The sequence below is a fragment of the Gopherus flavomarginatus genome, chromosome 25 (assembly GCF_025201925.1).
Source record: "Gopherus flavomarginatus isolate rGopFla2 chromosome 25, rGopFla2.mat.asm, whole genome shotgun sequence".
NCBI lineage: Eukaryota > Metazoa > Chordata > Testudines > Testudinidae > Gopherus > Gopherus flavomarginatus.
The window spans coordinates 6,570,087-6,588,073 of NC_066641.1; the positions used below are offsets into that span (position 1 = coordinate 6,570,087).

Consider the following 17,987-nt stretch of genomic DNA (forward strand, 5'->3'; position numbering starts at 1 on the left):
CAGCCAAACAATGTAAGAGTGGAGCATTGCACAACTTTAAATGAGCATGTTCCCTAATTGATCAGCAACGTAACGACGAAACAACGTTAACAGGGACGACTTTAAGTGAGGAGTTACGGTACCATGTTTTTCACTATTCCTGTTTGTTATAATGTGATTTTGATTGTAATGTTTTGCTTAGTTGTTTAGTTGACAGTACCTTAAAAGTTTTTAAGTACCTTGAGGTTTTAACTTTTGAAACAGGCTGTGGCTATGGTGGATTAGCCTTTTGATTGAGAGAGAAAACTCAAGCAGTCATCTGGCAAAAGACCTCTTGGCTGGATTTTTTGTATTTTGTGGAGGAAGAAGCAGAAAGTACTTGGCCAGGCCTGGATGTGTGATAGGGAAAAGGTGAAAAAAGAGTCAAAGCTAAGTGAGGATGCAAATCTGAGTGCTGGGAGAGGATGATGATAGAGTCTGCAATGAGTTGCCTTAATGTAGTTTTTTGTATGAAATTTGATAACATTTCAGGAAAGACTTTTTTAAAATGCAGAAAGGCTTGGCTGGCTACCACAGTGGATTGAATGCTCACATTTCACCTCTTGGATCAAAGCATTGCAGCAGAGGCATCATTTCAGAAAAGTTCAACATTGGGGAGGGGTTGTATCAGCATGTAGAACATTATATGGTGGGAGTGGAAGATACAAGTCTGGGGGGCAAACCAAGATCTGGGCTAAGGGAGAACTTCCCCCCTGGCACCATAGCAAATGATGCCCCTGCATTGCAGTCACGCAGTATTCTTCAACTCCAAAACATAGTGCACGATGTGCACAGTTTTGCCAATCTTTGTTTATGTGAATTTCAGGAAGAGGCTAATACAGAGATTAAAATATCTCTGATCCCTAGAGAGTGAGCTGTCTACAGGTTAGGCTTCAGCTTATTGCTGAGGCAGCATGAAGAATCTGGCACTGCAGCTTGCCAGACCCTATGTGGTCTATTCTAAAGATTTCTGTTTTCATGGCTATCCATCTCTTCAGCGTTCACAGAGAAAAATATTAACTAAAGGAAAATGAAATGAACAGCATTGTTCAGAAAGTATGAAGAGAGTGGCACAAATGGAATAGCCTTACCTGCGCATTTATCAATGGATTTGTTACTCCGTATTTTACTGACTAAGCCTTGTTTCTCTGTGCTGGTATGTATTTTTCAGGCTGCATCAGACTTCCTAAACATTGGACTGCAATTCTGACTGGAATCACCCTGTTGCGATTCCAGTTTTGGGCCCTTACTAAATAGAGTGGTGTCTGTGACAAAATGTACATTTAGTGTGATCTGTATTTATGCCTAGTATGGTTAGGAATGAGACCACCACATTTATTTTCACTTCTAAAGCAGGATTTATAACCCAGGTTGCTATAAGTGAAAAAGCAATGTTTTAGCCCAATATCCCACCTAGTCCTTAAATTTCTTTACATTTTATATTTACATATTTTGTAATGGGTAGATTAGAAGGTTAGCAGGTTAACACTAACATATTTACACTGGAGATGGACTGAAGACTTTTACTTATTGGTAAAGAAGAGTCCTCAAAATTCAAAACTGTCCTTAAGAAAAGCACTTCAGTGTGTTTTTGCTGTTTCTGTAAAAAAATGGATTGTAGCCAATTCCTTTGCTGAGCAGTTCAGAGTTGCAGAAGATTGGTGAGGGTGGGAGAAGAGGGAGACGTAAATCACAAAAATAGTCTGCTGTGGGTGGAGTACGGATAGGTAAGCAGTATCCATATAAGGAGAATGTTTTATGAAGGCGGTTGTGAGAAAAAGGCTGCACCGTGGGATGAATATACAGGAATAACTGTTAATACTTACCTCTCTATGTGCACCTTGACTGTACCTGGAATTCTTTTGCCTTATCTATAAAGGGAATATATTAAAATACATTTAACAGGCAGAGGGCAACTGCCGTAGAAACATACATGCAATGTTGTTGTAGCCGTGTCAGTCCCAGGATATTAGAGAGGCAAAGTGGGTGAGGTAATGTCTTTCATTGGACCAACCTCTGCTGGTGAGAGACAAGCTTTTGAGTTATACAGAGCTCTTCTTCAGGTCTGAGAAAGGTAATAAGGGCACGTCTACACGAGCACTTTACAGTGCTGCAACTTTCTCGGTCAGGGGTGTGAAAAACACCCCCCCCCCGAGCGCTGCAAGTTTCAGCGCTGTAAAGTGCCAGTGTAGACAGTGCACCAGTGCCAGGAACCGTGCCCCTCGTGGAGGTGGTTTTTTACATAAGCCACATGACAGCGCTTTAACGTTGCCAGTGAAGGCGTGCCCTAAGAGTGTCACAGCTAAATACAAGTCCAGAAAGATAGTTTAGCATAAAGAGTTAGTGTGCATATGCTAAGGGACCCTACAAGGTGAATGGACAGGCACTAGAAAGTGCCATAGGAATGTGAGGTTAGGAATAACACAACTGCTGTAGTACAGAGAGGGATATCAGTGTGGGGGAAATATTTTATAAGAAACTTGATAAAATCTGGTACTTATCTTGATTCATTATACTAACCTTTAGCTACATCTAGACACAAACAAGATTATGTAATTCCGAACAGTTCCGAGACATGAAAAAAATCAGTCTTTTTATCTATGTACTGTATTTTTAAGTACTATTAAAAAGAAAGTTGTTTGACATTTTAAATTACAGGAGAAAATTTTATGCTAGCTGTTGGTAAGTACACTAAGTATTGTGTAGTTACAAAATAGGCTGTACGCAGTTACTGGACTATATGTATTAACTTCATAGCTGTTGTATTGCAAATTATTTAAGTTGTGTCTCTGGAATCTGAAATACTATGAAGCATAGAGCTTTCCAATTTAACAGTATTTAAGTTACTGTTTTAATGGGAGTACATTCAGTTATATTGTAGAAGCTACATAGGTTGCATCGTAATTAGTGCTGGATGAGACCTCAAAAGTTACCTGGGTTAATTAGTTTGTTCTCATATAATTCTCCATTAGGGCCTGACCCAAACCCCACTGAACTCAAATTGAAAGACTCCAGCTAAGCCTTGGAAAGGGGTAAATTCTTTGTATGTATTATGTTGGCGATTAAAATTAAGTAACAATATTAGTGTCGACAATTTCCAGTCCATCCATCTGAAGCCTCATGACTATGGTCTCTGTGCCTGTTTGTGGATCAAAAATTCTCTCTCCAGGGATTTTGCAGATGTGGGACAGCTGACAGAATCCATCTGAATTTTTGTATGTAGTTCCTTTTAGGTTTCCCACCCAAGGACATAGTGTAGAAAACATTCAGAGCTTATGTTGGGGAGCTTCCGAGGGATTGGAGGGAGGAGGTGATGTGATGGCTCTCAGGCTCAACATTAACTCCTCCCATCCCAAATTAATCTGTGCAGGGTTTTCCCCTTGTTTCATTCCTTTCATGGCAAAATTCAAAAGGGATTGTTTGTCCTTTAATATCTGATCTATCTAGATTCTTATACTGCACTCATCAGTGTGGTTTTTCTGAGCTTTGATTATGCAGGCTGACGATTGCATAAGAATGTACCTGAAATGGATTTTGTTTAGGAAAGATCTTGAGACATCTTCAGTAAATACAACTGCTGTTGTTTTTATTGTGTATACTGCATAGCTGTGCTTTGAATACATAAGAGTTAGTGCAGTTGTTGGGCAAGTAAATCCTGAAATTGCTAAAAAAGTTGTAGTGTGTCTGTGATGAAAAGAAAACAATGACTTTATTATGTTTTGCGTACAACAGTACAGCATTAAGAATGTTTAGTTCATTTCCAGGAAGTCCTTCAGAAGTGCATGTCTAAAAGAAGTCTGTGTAGAAGACCTGACTATTTTGTAAAAACGGGTTTACAGAATGGTAGTTGAATTTTTAAGCATCTATAACTGTCATACAATTTTACGTCTTTTTGAGACTGTATATGGAAAAATAATTAGAAATTATTTTTTCTTAAAAACAATAATTTGTTGTTCCAAAAATGGTGTGTAAGAGATCTTTCATACAAGTATCTCGAATAGTTTTACCTGAATGATTTAATTAAGCCTTACAGCCACTGTGTGAAGTTGATGTGGTTCCTATTTTAGGGATAGGTAAATTGAGTCAGAATTTGTACCTTGCCCAAGTTGTTGCAGCAAACCATAACCAGAAATAGAGATTAGGAGTTCTGACTCCTAATCCTCTGCTCTAACCCCCGGTAAACACACTCTGCCTTGATTATATACCTATTTTTAGAAGATCTTACAATCTGGAGTCCGAAGATGCACTTTTATTTCTAATCTATTTTGCCCTATCTATAATTTAAAAAAATTCAATATATAGGTGAGACTAGATCAGATGAGGGGGAAAGTTCATCTTTGGACTCTGAAGGATGAGGTCAGATTTTCGAGATGGAACCTCTGTTAAGGTAGATCACTTTTAGTCTTAACTGTCTCGACTCTCTATTTTGAAATGCATGCTTCAAGGAATAAATATGAGACTGGAGACTGTGCTATTACATGTAATATAGAGACAGTACCTACTCTGATAGAGAGAATATCTCAAGTGGCTTAGTAAGTCTTTTCCAACTCTGATTTCTAAAGTTCTTTGACTCCTTTGAGAAAACACGAGACAAATAGCCTTGTAAATGTGGTTGAACATTAGCTGCTAGAATCTGCGTAACGAATATAGGGCAGCTATTAAATTTTTGTTATTTTAATGTTTTAATTCAATTCAGAGACTACAAACTTATAAATCAGTTTGTTAAAAGTATATAGGTAAAATTTTCAGAAATATCCAAGTGACTTAGGAGTTAAGTTCCTTTTTCAAAAGTGACATAAGCACTTTGACTTTCAGTCAGACAATATTCTATGTGCTTTTGAAATTTTTACTGAGTTTTGGGAATATATGTATTCAGGGCTGGCTCCAGGCACCAGCTGACCAAGTACGTGCTCGGGGCAACGCCTTGGGGTGGGACAGCGCTTAGGGTTTTTGGTTTTTTTTGGTTTGTTGGAGCAGCACTGGAGGGTTTTGGTTTTTTTTGTTTCGGCGGCGTAGCGCTCGGGGGGGCGGGGCTTCGGGTGGTGTGGCACTACTGGGGGAGGGGGATTGGCACGGCGTGGCGCTCGGTGGGGGCAGGGGTGGGGGCGGTGGGGGTACGGCGGGGTGGCACTCTTCTTTCTTGCTTAGGGTGGCAAAAAAGTTAGAACCGGCCCTGTATGCATTGTCTCTATAGATGTATTTCACAAGGACTCGTAAAAAACACAACCATTTAAATTTACACTTTCAAGGTTCTGGCATTTTTGTTTGTCATAAGAAGCATTAACGTATAGGCAATTAGTAATGCACCTCTGTTTCTAAAGAATGTTATATTTTCTAATCAGACATAGATAAAAGTACTGAAATGAATGACAGGAGGCTGTCCTATGAAACTGAGACAGTACTGATGGGAATATCTGTTATGTTCTGAAAAGGGCTTTTTCCATAGGGTAATTATATATTTTCCTGTATGGATGATGCAGAATATGGGAGGATAAAGAAATCATAATTGTAAGAACAAGGCTTGAAACATGGAGTTGGTTGGTTTGACCTGTCTAGTGTCACATGTCACTGAAGCCATTTGCAGTCTACTTCTTTCATTTGTACATTGTCCATTCATTCTTCTATTACAGACGACATTAGTGCCTTCTATAGAATTCAATTTTCCATTCTCTTGTTTTTGAATGATGGTTTGTGTAGCTATTCTTATCTAGCACTATGTGACAAAAGCTGTTGACATTTATTTATTTTTATATAGACATTTGCTATGGTGTGATTTGCCCTATTCAGCCATACTTTCAACAATGAAAAAGAAAACGTTTTTAAAAATGGCTAATTGGCCAGATTGTGATCTTCAGGCTAGAATTGTTAACATTTGATATTTACCTTATAGTGAGGCTGGGGTCTTCTGGAAAAAATAGTATGCAATTGTATACTTAAAGACTGATAATGTATGTGCAATCGGAGATAGAACTGAGCGTACACAGGCTAGCTTAATTCTTGTATTTCCTAACTTGAGATTGCTTCACTTTACAGCCTTAATCATGTTTTTATAGACTTTTTGTAGTTTGCGTGTGTTTACATATATGTCTAAATATACATACAATATATCATGACATGTTTTAACTGTCCTGACCGTAAACCTTTGTTTGGTGGTAAAAGCTGCAAAAGTTTAGGCTATGTCTACCCTACAGAGGGTTCGTCTACACTGGAAACTTCAAAGCGCTGCCACTGGAACGTTTCCACGGCAGCACTTTGAAGTGTGAATGTGGTCACGTGTGAGCACTGGGAGAGAGCTCTCTCAGCACTGCTGGTAATCCACCTTCACGAGGAGATTAGCTCTGAGCGCTAGGAGTGCGGCTCCTAGTGCTTGGAGCTTGTCTACACTAGCACTTTACTGCGCTTAGACTTGCTGTGCTCAGGGGGGTGATTTTTCACTCCTCTGAGCCAGTAAATTAGAGCACTATAAAATGTAAGTGTAGACAAGCCCGGAGTTTTATCAACTAAAGTTATCCTGCTTTAACTAAATCACTTTAATTAAACCGCTGTTGTATGTCCACACTATGCTTCTTGTGTCAGTAGAGTGCATCCACACTAGCAGCTCTTGCAATGACACAGAGAGCAGTGCAATGTGAGCAGCTATCCCACTGTGCAACTGGCTGCAGGTTGCTTCGGGAAAGGTTTGCAATTCCTCATGGGTAGGACCCTACCAAATTCACAGTCCATTTTGGTAAATTTCATGGTCATAGGATTTTAAAAATCTGAAATTTCACGGTTTCAGATATTTAAATCTGAAATTTCATGGTATTGTAACTGTGGGGGTCCCGACCCAAAAGGGAGCTCTGAGTGCGTTGCAAGACTATTGTAGGGGGTTGCAATATTGCAACTCTTACTTCTGTGCTGCTGCTGGCGGCAGCGATGCCTTCAGAGCTGGGCTCCCAGCCAGCAGCCGCAGAGTTTCCTGCAGCTTGGAGAGGTTCCCTGAGGTTGGTCTGATCTGACTCTGAGAGCAGCCTGTGCTGGGAAGAGGAAGTCCCATCCCTCCCCAGCCCATCCAGGAGTAGCAGCTGAAGCCTGGTGCATGGTAAGAGCCCCCAGACATCCAGCTCTGAAGGCAGCACAGAAGTAAGGGTGACAATATCGCGACCCTCCTACAATAGCCACTTTTCACAGGGAAGACCAGATTTCACGGGTGAGACCAGATTTCACAGCCCATGCCACGTTTTTCACAGCTGTTAATTTGGTAGGACCTTACTCATGGAGCAGGTACAGGTACGATGCAGGTTTCTCAATCTCATCATTCCATGGGCATCCTACTAGATTATCAGATGCTTTTCAACTGATGTGGGGATGGAACGGGGGAGAGTGTGTGACAGGGAGTGTATGTGTATAGGGTGGAGAGACAGAGACTAGAGTGTATTGAGGAGTGTATGAGAGAGTGTGGGGGAGTGTGTATGTGAGAGAGACTGTGTGTTGGGGGAGAGAGTGTGTTGGCGCGCTGTCTCTTTAAGTTCAGACAGCAGCTGGAAGCAACCAGTCCTGAGGCAGGGGGAGGCCTCCCCCCACCATCAGCCACCACCTCCATCCCTGGCTTTGCACAGCACAGCACTTCCTCCTCCCATCCCCATTCCCCACAGCAGCAGCCTGCCTGCCATTGTGTTCCTAGTGCGGGGGAAGAGTAGGATTCTGAGTTAATGATTTTCTCTTTGCTGCTGGAGCAGAGCACCATGCTCAGCTGTCAGAACTTCCCTGAGCTTTGAAAGGGGAGGGTTCATGCCTGCATAGCTGTATGCAGTGCAGCCGAGTTCAAAACAGTGAGCAGAGTGGTCACAGTGGGCATTATGGGATACTGGGGGAGGCCAGTTATGGTGACATAATTCTACACTGACTCTTTGTAGCTTTACCTTTGCCACAAAAAGCTTTATGCTTCTCGTTGAGATGGTTTTATTTTGTTTGCAAAACTGGAGAGTTTTCTCGACAAAAGTACCATTGTAGTGTGTACATCTCCGCTGTTTTGTTGGCAGAAGCTGCTTTTTGCTGACAAAACTGTTTTGGAAGCTGTTCTAAAGAAAGGTGAGGCTAACAAGCTAAAAACTGCCTTTCACAAAACGAATGAGGGTACCATGTAATAATATAACTGAGTTTCGTTTAAAAATAGTTTGGATAAAAATAGTTAAACTGACATAGGTATGATTGGACCACGAAAAAAGTCAGGTACTTGACTTGGGTGGTTAGGGTTAGGGTTTCGGTTAGTTGAGAGTATTTGAAAAAAACTAAGTATATTGGATAATGGTCAAAATTGGTAAATAATGGTACTTGACAGAGACAGATTATATAAAATATTTCAGACAAGAATTGCCATATTTTTATTTTTAAAAAATAATTGGCATGATTCTGTAGTTAGTCATCGGCCCTTAGTGCATTTTGTGTCCCATTTGTATTGATAGTTAATTTTAAATAATAAGCTACTTGTGGAAGAGGCCATTTCTTGGTCCATGTTTTGTTCAACAGCAACAATATTGATGGCACTCAGCACGTAACAGTGATACAAATATTCTTCTTGAGCAGTTTGAATGGATGTTAAGGGCAAGACAGGTGATCAGATGAATCCCACTTGTTGCTGTTAATATATATGAACTATAACAAAGCCAGACAGCTGGAGTTTGATCCTTTAAGACACTTTGTTGATTGGGAATAACATGTATACAAAAAATAAGGAGGGGAACATGTTTCTAAAGAGTAGTGCCAGGTCTAAAGAGTAGTATACAATTACATACTATTTTCTTATGCATTTTTTAGACTACGTACCCGTACAGAAATTATTTTGTATTTAATCCTAGGGAGAGTCAAGATAGATACATAAAGTAAGACTGAAACTGCTAATTATATACTCTGACAAGATGTAGTCATCACACACTGTATTTGAGGTACCCCACAGAAAGTATTTAAAAGTACAGTTATTGAGGAAACAATACAAAACTGAGGAAATGAAAAACGCATTAAGTAATTTGAATATTATTATGTATGGAGGAAATTATTGCAGGAAAACCAAAAATATCTTAGAAATTACTGAATATAGTACCATAAAAATTCAGAGAAAACCATGAGAGGAACAAATGTGACCAATGTCAGGATGTAAAGAGTAATATAATTTTTTTAAAAAAGACTTAAATATGTACATAACTAGTCTGGTACAAAGGAATATTTGGAAGATTATAAAACAAACAGGCAAATTGAAACGATAATTAGATCTGCAAAAAAAAGAAATACTGATTTCATAGAATAAAGAGATCTTCAAAGAACACAAGTCAAATTTTCATCCCTTAGTACCAGGAGCTCCACAAAGTCTTTTGCCCTTCTTGGGGCACAGTCCTCTCTCCAGTTACTCTCTGTGACCATGAACTTTCATCTTTGCGTTAATGATTCACTCTTCTTGCTTTCGAGGATCTATTCACAAATAGCTCTTCGCCCCTTGGTTGAAGGAGTTGCGGCACACCACCTCAAGGTGACATTGCCGAGACATAGTGAAGTCTGTGCTCTCACTTGCCCATCCGCTTCAGCCTGGATTTCAGGCCCTTGATTGTGAAGCTGCTACCCACTCCGGCCTCACACATTCTCTTCACCATTTCCTCAGTGCTGCTTCCCAGACTGGTTTACCCCTAAGGTCTCCACTCCAGCCCTTCTTCAGCACAGCCCCTTTCAGTCTCCTTCTCTAGCTGTTTCCGAGTTGGGAACTTCCCAAAGATCATGCCCAAACTTTGGTCACTGCAGAGGCACATCGGTAGTAGGTTTTCTCTCCACTTACTGAGAAAAGTAGCTTGCCTTTATACAGCTTTGTTTCCCAGAAGGCCTTGTTCTCACTTCTGTAACACCAATGGTGCCTAACTACAGGTTCCACAATTCCATTGATCTGATAGAAAACCAATCACAGGCCAAAACTGGGAGTTGAATCCCTATAAAAGCCAAGCTCATCCTGTGACAGTCTATTAGAATATTTCCAGGTTTTAATATTTGTTTACTATATGTTTGAAGAACAAACATGAACAATTTTGTTTTTCAGTAGAGAACACTTCCAAATGAACCAGTGAAACAAAAAAAAAAAAGTCCTCTACTTGCACTCTACTTGCAGCTAAGCCTGGCATAGTGTAGGAGCCACTGGCTGGGACATCCCTAGCAACCCCCACCCCTGGTCATTTATCTGTCCTCCAGCAGTTCTGGGCTCCCAAAATGACGTGCCCACACTGCTGGGGTGGGGCGCATGATTGCTCTTGCAGCTTCCCCTTGCTTCCCCATCAGAAAGTCATTTTTCTGTGAGGAAGCAAAGAAATCTACAGGGGACATGAATTCTGCATTTGCTTGAGGCTTCGCTGATCCAGAATTAGTGCTCTCTTCCTTTGTTGCTCCCTTGTCCTCCCCTGCATGAGTATTTGTAGATTTTTTTTTCTAGAGATGATCATTCTGCTACCTGGGACCACCCTCAGAGCTCACTGTCTCTTAGAGCTCCAAATTTTCTCCATACTAGTAGGCCAGATATCCCTTCTGTGCTTCCTGAGGATCATGGGTCCCCCTCAGAGCATAGGAAAGGAGGAAGATTGTTCCTCCAAAGTGGTGCAGATCTTTCCCAGTTTGGAATATTTTATCCTTTCTTCTCCAGGTTCTGGACCTTCAAACAAAGCACAATGGGAATTTTTGCCGGTATGGTATTTTTGGATTATTTGCAGCAAGGTCCTTTACCAAGATGCCTGGTGAGATTGCGCTTTGGTCAGGGATTCTTCTCCCTTCATACTTCATTGTAATAGGAGGAGCTTCAGGAATAGCGGGTCTGTGGCTTTGCATGGCATTCCTGTGATACATGTCATTTTTCTAGCATCTGGTCCAAGTTCAGATCTGTTTCACCTAGTTCTGCTTATTCGAGCTATTGAGAGGCAAATGAGCCCTCTTCTAAAACAGAGACAGAATTAAACAGTTTAGCCAATCAATCACAAACCATCAATAAGTGCTGACTAAGGGTATGTCTACACTACAGGATTATTCTGATTTTACATAAACCGGTTTTGTAAAACAGATTGTATAAAGTCGAGTGCACGCAGCCACACAAAGCACAATAATTTGGCGGTGTGCGTCCATATACCGAGGCTAGCGTCGATTTCTGGAGCATTGCACTGCGGGTAGTTACCCCGTAGCTATCCCATAGTTCCCGCAGTCTCCCCTGCCGATTGGAATCCTGGGTTGAGATCCCAATGCATGATGGTGCAAAAACAGTGTCGCGGGTGAATCTAGGTAAATGTTGTCACTCAATCCTTCCTCCGTGAAAGCAATGGCAGACAATCATTTCACGCCCTTTTTCTCTGGATTGCCCTGGCAGACGCCATAGCATGGCAACCATGGAGCCTGTTTTGCCTTTTGTCACTGTCACCGTATGTGTACTGGATGCTGCTGACAGAGGCGGTACTGCAGTGCTACACAGCAGCATTCATTTGCCTTTGCAAGGTAGCAGAGATGGTTACCATCCCTATTGCAGTGTCTGCCATTGTAATTTGGCGGTGAGATGACGGTTTTCAATCATTTTGTACTGTTTGCCATTGGGAATTGGTGATGATGGCTATCAAGCATTTTGTACCGTCTGCTGCTGTTATGGGTGCTCCTGGCTGGCCTTGCTGAGGTCGGCCGGGGGCGCATGGACGAAAATGGGAATGACTCCCCGGGTCATTCCCTTCTTTATGTTTTGTCTAAAAATAGAGTCAGTCCTGCTTAGAATATGGGGCAAGTCTACTAGAGAGCACAGCCGCTCGAGGTCAGAGCCCCAGAGATCCCACAGAAATGATGAGCTGCATGCCATTCTAGGGGGTGCCCCTGCAACAACCCTACTCATTGCTTCCCTCATCCCACACCCCTCCTGGGCTACCGTGGCAGTGTCCCCCCATTTGTATGATGAAGTAATAAAGAATGCAGGAATAAGAAACACTGACTTTTTAGCGAGATAAAGTGAGGAGGAGGCAGCCTCCAGCTGCTATGATAGTCCAGGCAGGACATTAAAGAGTGATGCGGGGGGGGGGGGAGAACATAGCCTCCCACTGCTATGATAGTCCAGGGAGTACAGAATCTTTTCTTTAGACACGAAGGGGGGAGGGGGCTGATGGAGCTCAGGCTCCAGCTGCTGTGATGAGGACGGTTACCCAGCATTTTGTACCGTCTGCTAGGAATGACAGGGAGTCACCAAGGTCAGCCAGGAGCACTCACGGGATGATGACGAGGACGGCTATCAGTCATTTTGTACTGTACCGTCTGCCACCGGGGAAGGGAGGGGAGAGGATGCTGCTGTTCAGCGCTGCAGCACCCCATCTACCAACAGCATCCAGTAGACATACGGTGACATTGAAAAGTGGCGAGGAACAATTTTTTTCCCTTTTCTTTGAGGGGGAGAGGGGGGATAAATTGACGACATATTCCCTGAACTACTGGCGACAATATTTTTGACCCTTCAGCCATTGGGAGCTCAGCCAAGAATGCAAATGCTTTTTGGAGACTGCAGGAACTGTGGGATAGCTCGAGTCCTCAGTCCCCCCTCCCTTCCTCCATGAGCGTCCATTTGATTCTTTGGCTTTCCGTTAACGCTTGTCACACAGCACTGTGCTGTGGACTCTGTATCATAGCCTGGAGATTTTTTCAAATGCTTTGTCATTTCGTCTTCTGTAGCAGAGCTCTGATAGAACAGATTTGTCTCCCCATACAGCGATCAGATCCAGTATCTCCCGTACGGCCCATGCTGGAGCTCTTTTTGGATTTGGGACTGCATCGCCTCCCGTGCTGATCAGAGCTCCATGCTGGGCAAACAGGAAATGAAATTCAAAAGTTTGCGGGGCTTTTCCTGTCTACTTGGCCAGTGCATCCGAGTTCAGATCGTTTTCCAGAGCGGTCACAATGGTGCACTGTGGGATACCGCCCGGAGGCCAATACCGTCGATTTGCGGCCACACTAACCCTAATCTGACATGGCAATACCGATTTCAGTGCTACTCCTCTCATTGGAGAGGAGTACAGAAACCGGTTTAAAGAGCCCTTTATATTGATATAAAGGGCCTCATTGTGTGGATGGGTGCAGGGTTAAATCGGTTTAACGCTGCTAAATTCGGTTTAAACGCATAGTGTAGACCAGGCCTAAAACAGGTATTACAAAGAATTCAAACTACCTCCATCCACAAAGTATTTTTTCCCTTTCTTCATCTTATCAGATCCAAGAAAAAACAAGGAGTTAATGGCAGCTCTGCAGCACCTGTGATATATTCCAACAGTAAAGCCACTCCCTGATATAGAAAAACACCAAAATACCAGTCTTCCATCCCGTAAAGATCAGGAGAATGTCCAAATGACTGAAGGCTTTCATAGCCTGCACGGAATTAAAGTAGGAAATCGTAAGAATTTCATAGCAGTGGGGAAAGCAGATGGCTTTCTCGTGAGTGCTGATGTTAAAGATGAGATGGAGCTCTGCAAATACCTTTAGAGAAGACATAACTGAACTTCTTACTGGAACCAAATTATGACCGTTACTCATCTTTGCCCTGATGTCTTTTGTTGGTGCTTTGAGTCATCTTCAAAGTTCTTATAATGGTAGTTGTTGCTTTTTGCTAGTGACATACTTTTGTAGGTAACCTGGCTAAGTGGATGTAAAGAGGCGTATCTTGCTGCAGGGTTTCTGTGTCCCTTAGGGACCAGAGCTTAGTTAGCCTGAGGCTTGGCAATTTCTTGGCTGAGATAAGATCAGTTTCAGGGTTGTAAATCTTCCAGGTAGCCACAGATTTACAGATAAGGAGCTACATTTCATTTATGGAGGAATTCAACACACAAATAATTCCATATATTTACCACTTTGAATGAAATAGCTCTATCTGAATTCTCTCAAATTGTGACCGAGAATTTCCCATGACCTTAAAGTGGCTGTTGAAGGGGGAGGTTTTGCAGAGTTGTCTTGTGTTTGGAGGTTGGGTTTGCAGTGGGCTTGCCTTGTGTGGGGGGTGGACGCCAGTCGTTTTGCATTTCAAAGGTGGTAACCCAGCAGACAAATAATGTTCTTGTATGCAGAATTTCATGAAGACCTACCCTATTTCAAAATGGCTGACATCTCCCAGTGGGAGTGAGGCCATGGGCTGTCCTTAGCTATTCCTTGCAATATTCCTCTTCAATTCCTGGCAGTATAGGCATCTTTCCTGAGGACAGTTTGACTTCAGTCTCTTAGAGTTGCCAATTTTGGTTGGACGTATTTCTGGAGGTTTCATCACATGACACAATCTTTAATTAAAGATTAATCTTGAATTCCTGGAGACTCCAGGGAAATCCTGGAGGGCTGGCAACTCTAATCTCTCTGGAACAGTTAGGCCATTTTGAAAGAGGGCACTTTAACTAAGGGCTACATGTAGCCTCAGTCTTTTTGAGAACAATAGGAGATGGTGGCCATTATTTCTCTGATTAAGATTTTATGCACCAGCCACTGCTAACAGGTAAATGTTCAGTTATGAAAAATAACTGAAAAAATGACCATTAATCTAAACTCAGTTTAACTGTTCATTATGTTTTGTATTATGCCATTCTGGAAAAGAACAAAGTAGCCAAAGCGTACTGGCAAATCTGGTCGTCTGAGTTATAATATCAATCTTAAGTAATTTGTAAAATTTTCTCTTAAAATCATTAGAAATATTATACGGTATAATTCTCTGAGTTTCTTGTTTAGTGTTCATATGTAGAATGTTTCTAATTAAAGAAAAAAAGAATTCTCAGGTACAAACTACATTAAGATGGAGTTAACAATGAGTATGTATCATATTTTGAATAAAGTGTTTAAGACTTAGATTATAATTATTCCAAAACCAAGCATTAACTTTGCTTTGTAGTGACACCATGAAGGAGAAAAATAAAAAAAAGTCTAAACTGGGACCTTAAACACTCTTGAGTTTGATGTTGGAAAAAAAATCCTGATAATTCCTCTGGATATTAGGTGGAGTTGGTGTGGAGGGTTAGTGAGAGGGTGTGTTTGGTGGGGAACAAAGAAGCAGAAATTCCCCTAACATACTAGAAGAATTTTAAGCTGCTGTTTTTTTCTAAATTTGAGATGTAGGCCTAAACTACTTAGTAAAGACTATCAATAATGCTGACTCCTGATAGGCTTGTCTCTCATCTCAAGCCATACTGTGAAAGAATGTGAACTCACAAATTAGTGCCCAATAAGGTACAACAGGATTAATAATAGAAACACTTGAAGATTTTTTAATGATAGAGGCACTGTTCCACCCACTCCTCCCACCCACGCACAAGCAGAATAGTGCTTAAAGATGTACAATTTTAATAATTATTTCCTTTGTGGTTATGGTATTTACATATTTGGAGACATGTACAAGTGCCAAAGACATTTTCTTACATTATCAGTGTTTGAGAAATTCCTCCCCCCTCCCCCCGATTGTGGCAGTGTGGAATGTAACTCTTTTTCTGGTGTACAGTTTATTATGCAACTGCACATATGGGTTGGGTTTTGCTGCAGTGTCAGTGTCTTATTGGAACCTGGATGCTTTACAGTGCTGCCAGCCTTCACTGCACAACAGTGACTGATTTACAGGTTGTCCTGAGGATCTTTTCTGCCTATGGAGGGAGTGGCTGTATCTCTGACCGTTGCCACTGTTGCTCTGTCAGTCAGCCAGCTGATGGTGCTGATGGTTAATGCAATGCCTGCTTTCATAAAGGCTACCTGCATGAAGCTATATAGCATCTGAGGTCTCCTTCTTTTCTGCAGTTCTTGACTGACAGGTTCCCCAGGTTATAGCCAAACATGTTGTCACTCTTTTTGTTTAACCATTCCAAGTGAAGTCTTTGAAATAAGAGCAAAAGCACATTCACTTATGTTGTGTTTTGGTGCAGTATTCCCAATACAAATGTTTCCTCAGGTGATGTGATTGCGTATGTGACTATTTGTTATGACTGCTCAAATCTAAACAATGAAAACTGTACACAAGCCTCTGTGAGAGGATGCTGCAGCTTTAAAGCATTGAAGGCTTATAGCGTTTTAGTAGAAATTGTTCCCGGAATCCATGTCACAACTCCTTATATGGTGCTGCTTTTTTCCTTTTCGTTGCCATGACAACAGCAGCACTGCACCATTCATCAGCTCTGGACCTGGGCTGCATTGCTAGCCTTTCGTGTTACTCCTGAATGTTAAGGAGAACATCAGTGAATCATTCACTCTGATATACTGCGCCATTATTTACCTGTTCCTTCAGCAATGTGCTGTAACAAAAAGGCAAATTTAACTGCGCCATAGAGAGAGATTTTTTAAAAATACTTCATTTTTCCCCAAAGGAGGCATATGGTCTACATATGCTGCGGCATTCTGGAAAGAAAAGCTGTTTAATGCTGAGAGACTTAATGAAGAGACAGCTCAGTGTCTGTGTAAGCTTTTCAGAAATCATCCTTGAATTGGCTCCTTTGGGGACCCAGAAGATGCAAAAGTGATGTTTGTTAGGGACAGCAAGTGCCTTAGGGAGGTTGCTGTTGTGCTTTTGCGACCAAGCTTGACATCAGCTGCAGGAGATGTCACCTGTAACATCACACTGACGCTCTGAGTAGCAGTGTGGCGCTAGCTCCAGGGAAAGTGCGAGATGTGGACCAGAGGAGGAATTTTACTGAAGTGCTGCTCTCATGACAACATTACCTATGAATTAACAGGCATTTTGACTTAATGGTGCAAAGATTGCATGCTACCGACTGATGGGGAGGAAAAACAAAACCCTGTGAGTATGGGCAGTGGACAATTTTGTGTCTTGCATGGTCTCTGATTTAAAATTATATAAGCCTTTTTAGGCCTAATTTAAACTTTATAGAAAAACCAATGCAGAGTAAGGGATTCTGACACTTGTAGTATACAAGGAAGCCTTTAGGAGACTGCGCTCACATAAATCAGATGTTCTGCTTTAATTATTATTCCTTTGGTTACCTGTTACAAAACTTACATAATGTGTTTTCTTTTTCCTTGCAAAAATGTGCAGTATTTCTTACATAATATGTATTGCAATGAAAGAAATCCAGTGTTGTATTATGTATCTTTATTATGTAGAGAAGTTATAAGTAACTGTTTTTTTTTTTTAAAAAAAAGTACGACCATTGAAGGTCATAGCACTTAATCATAGTCAGACCAAGATACCAAAATAGTATTTTTGGTATGTATTGCAAAATCCTTCGAAATCAGATGTTCTTTATGAGTGGATTAGGGAATCTTCAACCATATATATATTGTCTTTTTACTCAAATATATGCTCCTAACAAGTAAAATGGGAATTTTATGTCAGTGCCACTGGCCAAAAAATAGGAGCATTTACATAATATGTTTAAAAGATAAAAATACAAAGAAATGTCATTTTGGGACATGATATCCATGTGACATACGATTTATGGGGGGGGGTCTTGGTTAAAATCTGTAATGTCATTTTAGACATTTGTCCCACTCAAATATTGTTTGTAATGTGGATGCTATAAATAACATTTTGAATTGTTTTTCTTTGTTAAATCATTATTTAAATGCTCCCATTCTTGCCAGTGACATTGACTTAAAATTTAAATTTTTATACGGGAGTAGAGATAGGATTAGAAACCTACTCTCTCTTGAGTTTCTAAACTACACAGCAATTACAAGGATTGAATTTTCTGAAAAGTATCTCATTAGATTTAATTTTTATAAAAATACATATTTTCCGTTTAATTTTTCTGTTAGGTTGTAAGCCATATTACAAACTTGAACTATGATCTCCCTTTAAAAAAAAATAAATCATTTTGTCTGGGCTTTGACATCAGCATTTTACCAGTAGCCTCTATTCCTGAGTTGAACTGCTGTTGTTTAATTTCATATTATTTCCAAGAATTCAGGCTGCTGAAATAGAGCGTAATCTTTCATTTACATAATTCTGCTGGAATTTTTTTTCTTGTGCAATTTTTTAC

General features: G+C 41.0%; 1 protein-coding gene across 9 annotated transcripts in view; it reads left to right on the plus strand.

The window, feature by feature from the left end:
* TANC2 (tetratricopeptide repeat, ankyrin repeat and coiled-coil containing 2) overlaps positions 1-17,987 on the plus strand; it is a 628,479-nt gene that overhangs the window by 356,717 nt on the left and 253,775 nt on the right. For 2 of the 9 annotated variants that reach the window (XM_050934875.1, XM_050934876.1), the window contains exon 1: positions 16,255-16,786. The exons of the other annotated variants lie outside the window; for them this stretch is intronic. The gene's annotated coding sequence lies outside the window, so the exon portion shown is untranslated. Of the gene's footprint in view, positions 1-16,254; positions 16,787-17,987 lie in introns of those variants that run through there. 9 annotated transcript variants of the gene reach the window in all.